This window comes from Triticum aestivum, chromosome 5D (genome assembly GCF_018294505.1).
Source record: "Triticum aestivum cultivar Chinese Spring chromosome 5D, IWGSC CS RefSeq v2.1, whole genome shotgun sequence".
Classification (NCBI taxonomy): domain Eukaryota; kingdom Viridiplantae; phylum Streptophyta; class Magnoliopsida; order Poales; family Poaceae; genus Triticum; species Triticum aestivum.
In genome coordinates this window covers 308775623-308786293 of record NC_057808.1, presented here as the reverse complement: position 1 = coordinate 308786293, position 10671 = coordinate 308775623, and the positions used below count along the sequence as shown (strand labels likewise).

Sequence of the window (10671 nt, the reverse complement as noted above, 5' to 3'; positions counted from 1 at the left end):
CATCATATTCATCGCTATCCTCCTTGTGATCGCTACCATCCTTGCCATCGATGTCCTCCTCCATCACTTGGGCACGGCACTGGTCGTCCCTGTCCACCTGTGTGCTCATGAGGCAAGCCATGGCGGCTCGCCGCTGTTGATCGAGGGAGGGCCGTGGTCGGGGAGGCACCGGGTTCCACGTGCGGGCATTTCAAGCGTGCATAACCGCTGCCTAGGATGGCATATTTCTCTCGGAGAGCAAAAGGCTGATAACGTGATAGAGTAACATTAGATTGAAAGTGAATGGACGACTAGTCCTGATTTCTATTGATTCTCATCTAGAAAAGATGAAAAGAAGATATACATGTAGAAGAGATGAGAACAAGAGGTACTTATTCGGGGGCATCCTTCAAAATAGGTGCCTTTCAACAATAAAGAGAGAAGGGACATGACTCTTCGGAGTTGGACACACCCTTTACCAATAACGGTTTGTTAATTAACGAGTACTACTAATTAACCATAGACATGTGCTAATTTATTCCTAACATCCACATCGGCTGAACGATCATCAGTAGCCATGCCGTCTAACTGGTTGCAAGTCCTTTGGAGCAAATAACACCCTCACAACAAACTGGCCATACTCTAGGATCGAGTTGTTTGGAGAACTAACAGTTCCAGCCACCCCATATTGGAAAGTCCACTGAAACACCATTTTCTCCACTTGTAAGCGAACATCCAATTTCCCCTTCTCTCTCACGGCGACGACATGCTGGTTTAGGCTCCCGCTCCCAACGAATTTGTCACCAAACAACACAATCTCATGATCAAAGCCACTGCTGAAAGCGGTAAATCTCAAATGATGAGGATGGCCAACCTTTGCAAAGATTTGTATCACAGCCACAACACTCAGTGAAAGGAACATGAAGTCTATCTCCAAGCTGCAACTGTCACCGGGAATCCGTCCTGTTCGCATCTCATCAAAATGTGAATGGAAATAAATCTCAACATACGCAGAGAGCAACTGTTCGTCGGGCGATCCATCTCCCTCCTTCTTCACCCATAGATCAACTTCCAGTAATGCCTGATCCGGTGCATACATCCCTCGACAGGGGCTACAAAGAGGTAAGGTGAAAAAATCCTGCAATTTGACAGTTCGTCAGAACTAACCAAAGTAATCCACTCGCAAGTAAATTAGCATTTATTAACAGAATAAAGTCTTAAGATATGAATCTTCATGTTTAAATCAAGTATAGAGTAGACCCTTTCAGTCACTCTGTTTTAGAATACAATTATATACAGACGAATTTAATGTTGTCCACAACGACCGACGGAGAGGCTGGTAGCAAGAGATGGAGAAAAAATGCTCTCGTGTATCTGTACTGCATGAGCAGGGTTGGCATGAAGATCATCAGGGAGTTTGCTAGTAGTAAGCTAAGCGATGGTAGTGGTCATAGTAAGAACCATGAAACTGTAACAAGATAGCCATGGTTTTTAACACATGCCCAATCTCCAGGGGGAGTGTTGATACTTGGTATCAGACTGTCTAACAATAGCAGTTGACGAGTCCTAATGGAGTAGTCTGTTGGTGATTTTTTTTAACAAAAAGAGTAGCCTGTTGGATGCCAATGTATGACTCCAGTTGTAAGAGCAACTCTAGTAGACCCCGCATCCGGCTGGCCCGCAAAATGTGTTTGCAGTTCGCGGAAAAACGGCTTTGCGGGCCGGCGCGGACGGCCGCAGTTGCATACCCCGCATAACGGACCCGTAAAAAAGGATATTTGCGGAATATGTTTTTTTACGGATCGGCTTTGCGGGGTCTGATTTGGCGCAGCTCCTCCCGGCCCGGAAAACCTAAATTTGCACCTTAATTTGATCCAACATAATGCATTTTTTTTTACTTTTTCAACAACATTGGATACATAAGACATCACCAAATCTTTGCTAGAATAGCAAAACCAAAGAAAACAAGAACCACAAGTATGCATTTTAGAAGATTTCCAACTTCCATAACCGCTCCCACTAGTTGGACTAATATCTTCTCCATGCATTCATTGTTGATCTGCGGATTCTTGATTTTGCATTATTCTTTCTTCATCTTTGGTTCGAAACAAGTAAACGTTAAACGTTGCTTCCCCTCTAGTTGCACATGCAGCTGCATCATTGCCTTCAATTCTTCTAAGGAGTGCGTCAACGTCTATTAAGTTTCTTCCTATCAATAAATCAATGTATTCGCCTTCCCAAAACCAAAATGAGCATCCATCTTCCTACACACATGAATGAGCATGTTCGAAATGAGCTACCGCAATTGAACCAAAGAATGAGCTATCAAAATGAGCTACCGCAAGTACACGTACCCTGTCGTTTTCGCATTTGAAGAACACCCGTCCGGGGTGCTTCGGCGTGCCCGAAGTTAGCCGCAGCATAGTTCGCGTGCAGTCGTCGCAATGTATGAGCGGCATCGGCGAGCCACAGAGCCGCTGCGCGAGCGCCAAGCCCTCTGGACGGCCGGACGAATCCATGCCCGCAAACCGTCGGCGGCGGCGGAAGGACGAACCCGTACCTGCATGCGGCGATGCGCCCTTGCCGGGGCTGCGGGAGAGGCTCCTCGACCACTCCATCGCTTGGCGCAGCCACCGGCGGGCGGAAAAGCCAAATCCGGCGGCCCGCGATGAAGTGCCGCAAATCCGCAAATCCGGCGGCCCGCTGACGCGGGGGGGGGGGGGGGGGGGGGGGGGAGAGAGGGGAGGCCTCATGCGTGTGGCGGCCTTTCGGCGTGCTCCTGCCGGCTGCTTTCGCCGGAATCTTGGGCGGCGGCCCGGTGACGGCGAGAGGGGGAGAGGGGAGGTGGTTGGTGGGGAAAGCGCGGGCTGAAATGTCCCCCCACCAACCACTTCCGCTTATATACAGGGCACCGCAGCGGCGAGGGGGAAACCCGCGTATTCGCGGGTTGGGGCCGAGATTTTACCGCGCCCCTCAAAAATTTTTGCGGGCCGGAGCGGGATGCGGGGTCTAATCAGGCAGGTTTTCCCGCCCCGACCCGCATTTTGGCGGTTATTTTGCGGATTGGGACGGGATGCGGGGTCTGCTAGAGTTGCTCTAAGCCAGCCCAGTTTAACTGTTATATATAGGGGTGTTGGGTTCCAAAGGGATCAGTGCACCTAGAAATTTCCCCCAAATTCTACAAAAAAGACAAATAATTTGAAAATAACAAAAGCTACAATCTAAGGGATGTGGTTATGGCGTGCTTTGATGCCCAATGACCATTTAATTAAACCCAGATGTGTAAATGAACAGCACGGTGGCCTATTTGAAAAAGTCCAGTGATCCAAGCTTATTTACTCTCCCCCTACATCCAGTTGGATTTTCTTAATGCCTATGTATATATAATCAAAATACTGTCTTCCGAAAATGAAAGCAGAAGAATACAAATTTGATTACCAGGTTTTTATGTTTTTGTGTAATCATATAATATTTTAGGAATCTGACGGCATGTTGATGTATACAATGTTTAACAACATGTATCTTATAATGTGTTGACCCTTGAAAATGAAGGACTACTTGCATCTACTCGAAGATAATTTTAAAACACGGGCAAAGAAGCTAGTTGACATAATCTATTATGGCTGTACATTCACTGTTCAGAAAAAAAAATAACTATTCTTAAAACAAAACAGGCCTTAATTACCTGCTCAATTGTGACAGCATCCTCTCTCCGACGGTTAAATATAAGATTCCGCCGTGGTTCCAGAACATCTCTAACAGCGAAAATTCCATAAACACTAACGGGATAGGATTCATCGCTTGCCAAGCGCAAAGAGAAGACCTGTAGCATGGTTCTTGGATTGGGATACCCAAGAATTGATGCAGCTGCAAATATAGAGGACAGAAAGGCAAAATGCTAAGGCCCTGTTCGGTTCATGGGATTTGCTGCTATTCCAAAGGAAAGTTTGCTTTCGTAGGTTTTCTTTCCTTTTAGCTGTTCGGTTCAAAGGAAAGGTACTCAACATTTCATCGGAAAGGATCGTTAGGCATGTAGATTTTACAGGATTGTACAAATCCACTCCGGCCTCATTTTTGGACGGAGTACCGAGGAAGCGCAGAGGAATTGCACTGTTGGTAGAATAAAGTATTCAATCATGTGTCCGGTCATGAGGTGCAAGAAGAGATCGACAGGTACGGTGCAAATAAAATATTGTATTAGCCACTGTTCATTACTTGGTCTTCATGCATTCTCTCTAGGCCATCCGAACGCAAGTTCCGCTCTACTTTCCCTTCTTTTCTCGTTCCAAAGTTTTCAACTGTTCATTCAGTCCGATTCCTACACAGTTTTTCTTTCCGATGTTTTCTGTACCTGCACTCCAAACAGAGCCTAAGTAAAAAACATAAATAATGCCACTGCAGATTACTACTCCCTTCGTTCCTAAATATGTCTTTTTATAGATTTCAATATAGACTACATAAGGAGCAAACTGAGTGAATCTATACTCTAAAATACGTCTATGTACATTTGTGCGTTGTTTATACTGAAATATCTAGAAAGACATGTATTTAGGAAAGGAGGGAGTAAGAATGAAAGGCCCTTACTCGTGGAAGTGTCATGGGTCATGTATTCGCGGTGGTAGCAGATGTTGCTTGTAATGCATAGACTTGTTACCACAGGGAGTACTTTCAAAGGAAAAGGAGGAAGACGAGCATTCTTTATCACCCCGGGCTAGAATCTCCACACGCAGGTTCAAGCAGTCACCATAGGCTTTGTTGAAACTGCGCAACCATCTGGACACTACTTCATCCGCTTCTTCCTCGGAGTATTTTTTTTTCCTGAAGAATCAATGCAGCATCGATCGTCAGTTAATTATTTTCAGCTATTTTGGTAGTAGAAAATCATTTTTTTTTTCATGGAGGACCAATTAGCAACCTGGGCAATTTGTCTCGCTGTCCTGGCCAATCACTTGGCCATAGTATTCATCCCTAACCTCCTCCTCATCACTGTTCTCGTCTGCCGTTTGGGCATCAGATTCATCGCTGTCCTCCTCGTCATCGCTACCATCTTGTCATAGCTGTCCTCCTCCATCAGTTCGGCATGGCACTGGTCGTCGCTGTCCAACTGTGTGCTCACGAGCTCAAGAGCGCGCAAGGAAAACCGATCTGATTCTGCGCAATTGAAACAAACAATTGATCAATGATGTCTTATTGGGTTGGCGCAAAGGATGTGCGAAGGTCAACGGGGCATAGAGTAGAGGTGCACAGATAGACTCACCCGTGGACACGAGCGCCTGGTCATCACGGGGTTCCGTGTTCTGGGCCGCCGGGCGGCCCAGGGCTAACGGCTGATCCGTGCAAACGCTTCAGTGGCCGTCGCCGTGAACAGAAAAGCGGAGGACCTCGGTTTCCTCTGATCCACGCCGGAGCTGCTCTTCCATTGGAGGAGGCGACATTGCCACCCGAGGGTTTCTCTGAAGACGGCGGCGCTTTGTGGTTCGGGCGCTTAGCGAGACGTTTTTTTTTAGTCTAAACACACTTGCTTTATTGATTAATAATGTTCATAGGGATACAATCGAGGTCTGGCGGGTTTAAAAGCCACACATGGCGCCCGTAACCCAGACCAAACGCGTGCTTAGCGAGACTATGTGCCTCGATATTTGTCTCTCGTCCTTCAAAAACAAAGGAGCAGTTTTAGAAATCTCTTGCTGTCGCTGTGATTTCCTTCACTATACTTGCATATTCCCCACCAGTACGGTTCGCTATGTCCCGGACTACCCCTTGACAATCTGAAGCAACCACAATTTGATTAAGATGGAGATCGGATGATAGTGCCAGTGCTTCACGGCAGGCTAACGCCTCTAGCGTTGTCGGGTTCGAAATTCCTCTGAACTTTATTACCGATGCACCAAGAAATAAGCCTTATGAGCTTCTACAGACAGCACTCACCGTCCCAACTCCTTGGTCTCTTGAAACTGCCCCATCCACTCTGATCTTTGCAAAGCTCGGTGTTGGGGGGAACCAGCGAGTACGGCATGGGGGTTGTCGTAGTGCAGCATTCCTCCCTACCTGCTTTGGTTTACAGTCATTGAGCTCCCTCAGGTATTTAAAGATGAAGTGATGGGTTGACAAAGGGCTTTGAAAGACGTGTTCGTGCAGAGCTTGCCGTCTGGCAAACCAAATTGCCCATAAGGTTACCACTACCTGGGTGAACTCCTCCGAAGACAGCAGCTCCATCAAACTAAAAATCCATCGTTTAGCGTCAGGTTCATTGGAGCTGTTGATCGCTTCTTCAAGATCATGATCCTGTAACGCCCAAACGCACCTTGCAGCACTACAGTGTAGTAGCGAGTGTTGCCATGAGTCCTGTGACCCACACAGTCCGCAGGTCGTGGTTGTCGACATGTTCCTGTGATGTAGGAGGTCTGCAGTTGGCATGGAATTTTGGGCCAGCCGCCACAGGAAAATTCTGACCTTTGAGGGGACATCAGCTTTCCACAACTTGGTCCATGCTCGTTGCTCACCTGCAGTGTCTGACGAGTTGGGTCGTCCTTCAAGCCATGCCTCTCTTCTCGGTTTTGTATCAATGAGCATGCGATACGCAGAACGAACTGAAAATACTCCGTTTTTCTCATGGGCCCAATCCCAGAAGTCTTCAAGCTATCTTGTACACAAGGGTATGGAGAGGATGGACCTCGCATCAGTGGGTAGGAACGTCTCTTCGATTGCTTCTCGGTTCCATTCAGCTCCTGGAAGGATTAGGTCGCTGACTCGCGATGGTGGATTCACAACCCTGCTCACTATCGGCCTCATATTATGCGGCCTCGAAAGCCAGTTGTGCTGCCAAATACGGGTAGATGCTCCATCTCCAATACGCCGAATGAGGCCTTGATTGAGAACATCACGCCCCTCCAGGATTGCCCTCCATATCTGAGAAGGGGCCGATCCTAGTTCGGCCTGAAGGAAATCGCTTGTGCTATGATATTTCGCCTTCAAAATCCTTGCACTGAGAGACTGCGGCTCCCTCAACACCCGCCATGCTTGCCTGGCGAGGAGGGCTAAATTAAAAAGCTCTATATCTCGGAACCCTAGACCACCATCGTACTTTGGCCTTGTCATTGTGCTCCATGAGACCCAGCTTGGCTTCCTTTTACCGTCTTTACTTCCCCACCAGAATTTACGGATGAGCGTATTGATATGTTCACATAAACCACGTGGAAGTTTGAAACAAGACATTGAAAAAACAGGAACAGCTTAGGCAATTGATTTGATTAGGATTTCCTTCCCTCCCGAAGATAGGAGTTTCTCCATCCATCTTTTTACTTTGTTCCAAACCTTGTCTTTCAAAAACTTGAAAACACCATTCTTGTCATTTCCAACGTAGTGGGCATACCTAAATATCTCTCAGAAAGTGATTCATTGGTGATATTTAGAGCACTCATCACCTCAGCCTTTAGACTGTTGGGACATCCCTTGCTAAAGAAAACTGTAGATTTTGACATATTAATTCTTTGTCCGGATGCATTGCAATAGCTCTCCATCAATGAGGACAACTCATTAGCTCCATTAGAACTGGCTTTAACAAACAGCAGGCTATCATCCGCAAAAAGCAAATGGCTTACCGGCGGTGCCGATGGAGCCACTCGAATACCATTGAGGTGCGATGATTCATCTTGATTTTTTAAGAGGCACGCAAGGCCCTCCGCTGCAAGCAAAAACAGATATGGAGAAATAGGGTCGCCCTGACGGATTCCTCTCGATGGTGTAAATTGCTCCAACTTACCCCCATTGAACAGAACCGAAAACTTCACAGAGGTAACCATCCTCATCACAGTGTCTATCCAAGATGGTGCAAATCCCAACTTGGTCATAATGGCTCTCAAATAATCCCATTCAACCCGATCATAAGCTTTCATCATATCGAGCTTCACAGCACAATACCTGTTCCTCTTGGCCTTGTTTCTTTTCATAAAATGAAGACACTCATAGGCTGTTATGATGTTGTCTGTAATTAACCGACCAGGCACAAAAGCTGACTGTTCCTCTGAGATTATGTCGGGCAGAATCTGCTTCAGCCTGTTAGCTAACACTTTGGATGCAATCTTATATAAAACATTACATAGGCTAATTGGCCGGAATTGGGTAAGCTGCGTCGGGGCCTTCACCTTTGGTATCAATACCAAAATTGTTTCATTGATTGCCTCAGGGCTTTCCTCCCCACGCAGAATTCGGAGGACTACATTTGTGACCTCCCCACCACATAACTCCCAGTGTCTCTGAAAAAAATGAGCAGGATATCCGTCAGGTCCTGGAGCCTTCGTAGGGTACATTTGGAAGAGAGCCTTCTTCACTTCGTCGACCGTAAATGGTGCTGAAAGATTGGCGTTCATCTCTGCGGTCACCTTAGTTGGGACCGCATTAAGAACTGTGTCCATACCCGATGTTCCTTCGGTGCTAAACAACTCCTTATAAAAGTCGTTTGTGATGGTAGCCATTTTCGTTGGATCCTGGGTTAATGTCCCATCATGCCGTTGCAGGTGCTTGATTAAATTCTTCCGTCGACGCATATTTGCCCTTCTCTGGAAGAATTTGGTGTTCTTATCACCATCCGTCAGCCAATCCACTCGAGACCTTTGGCATTGTAATATCTCCTCCATGTGATACAATTCCACTAGCTGATCAGTGATTTTCGTCTCTACATGTGATGGTTGCAAGCGCTGGGGGTCATTTTGTAAAACCGCGAGCTCCTTCTTCATTCTTTTAATCTCCTTGGACACGCACCCAATAGTGGCCCTGCTCCACTGTCTCAGGGAAGCCGACAAGTTGCTCAGCTTGCTGCTAAGCTCCACCGCTGATTGGGCACCCTGGGTCCCTCTCCACATGGCCTGCAATGATTCACTGAAATCAGCATGGCGTTCCCAGTAGCATTCGTACCTAAATAATTTCCTCGCTTGCTGCGTTGGTTGCACTGGTTCCAACTGTAGCCGTATTGGGCAGTGGTCAGACCCCGCCGCTGTCTCATGTACGAGGTTTGCATGAGGGAAGATCGACGTCCAATCAGAACTTGCCATCGCTCTGTCCAGCCGTACCCTGCAGTATGATCCACCGGCCGTTTTCTTCTCAAAAGTCCATGGCTTACCGTGATAGCCCAAATCAGATAAAGCACAGACATCCATAGCATCTCGAAATCCCTGTATCTGCGACCTCCGTCTTTGGCCCACTCCCACATGCTCATGTAAATGTAGGACTTCGTTGAAGTCGCCCATACAGAGCCAAGGTAAGGTGCTGGCAGTAGCCACAGATTTCAGTTTATCCCAAGTTTTATATCTCTCAGCTGCTTGTGCCTCGCCTTCAGCAAAGCCGTCTGCATTCCGTCCTGCTGCACGTCCACCATGACGGCCACCGCGGCGGCCCCTTCCACGGCCGGCTCCTGGCCCTCTCCCTACCCTCATGTTCCATGATGCCTTGAGGTCCTTGAAGTACAGGGCTGACGGGGGGTGTATGCCATTACCATGCTCCTTGTAAACATGACCGAGGTGACCACAAACTGCGCACCAGTCTGGCAATCGTTCATATTTCACTCGGTAGATCTGGCGTTTACCATCGCGGATCATGGATACTGCGTTCTTCAACGGCTTATAGACATTGATTCTGACCCAGACGCGGTAGAAATTACCAGCAAAGTCCTGCGTCATGTTTTCTGTAAACAGAACCTCTCCAACCTTAGCTGCTAATGGCGGAACTAGATGAGCATAGAGATCTGGAACATCATGGATTTGGATCCATATGTCGAGGTGATCAAGGTTCACCTCTGTTGGCTTAGTAACTCCGTCATATGGTGTGATGATGACGGCGTTCCCCCTAAAGTTTCAGGGCCCTTCTTGCATCACCCCCTCCCAATCCCCAAGACAGAAGAATTGCAGTGTATACAGATTGTCTTCGAGAGGGCGAAATTTGACATCATGCGCCAGATCCCACGCCGCCCGCATGTTTTTGAAGAACCAATACTGGCTATACGCCTTATCGAGGTGCACCCTTGCCACAGCCATCCATCTGGTCGCATCTACTGGAGCCTCTTTCTCATCAAAGACGACATCGTCGAGATCCTCCTCATGGAGCCCCAATTCTGCCATCATCTTTTCCACTTCTGAAGCGGAGCTGGAACCCGTCGCCTCCTTGTCCTTGGATCCCATCGCCGCGCAAAACCTTGAAACCCTAGCCCGAAGCAAATAGATCGGACTTTGGAACGAACCCTATCTCTCCTCTCACCTCCGAGGGGTAGCCGAGGCCGGGAAGTGATGCTAGATCACCCCTTAGTCAGCCCAAGCCATCAACCTTGAAGGGATCAGAGGAGGGGAGGATAAAACTCGACGGCGGCAAGGGATCACCTCCGGGAGAAAATGGAACCCTAACTAGAGGGAAAAAGAGCGACCCTTGCTTAGCGAGACGTAGGAACGCTCACATCAAGCCGAGCGCAACATGGGCCAGCCCGCTGCGCGGGAGGCCACTGCCTCGTTTTTTTCATGTTTCTTTCACTTTCTTGTTTTCGTTTTTTGATTTTTTATATTTTGTATACACTTCCAAATGTTCTAGTCATATATAATACAAAAAAATAATTTACAAAATGTAAATCATGCATTTGAAAAATGTTAAATGTGTATAGAGAAATGTTGACCATGTATACGAAAAATATATACAAAGTATATAGAATGT

The 10671-nt window shown here is 47.3% G+C and overlaps 1 pseudogene; it reads right to left on the bottom strand.

Moving 5' to 3' along the window:
* Nucleotides 1-322: 322 nt before the first annotated feature.
* LOC123124742 (uncharacterized) lies at nt 323-5414 on the bottom strand (annotated as a pseudogene).
* Nucleotides 5415-10671: the final 5257 nt, after the last annotated feature.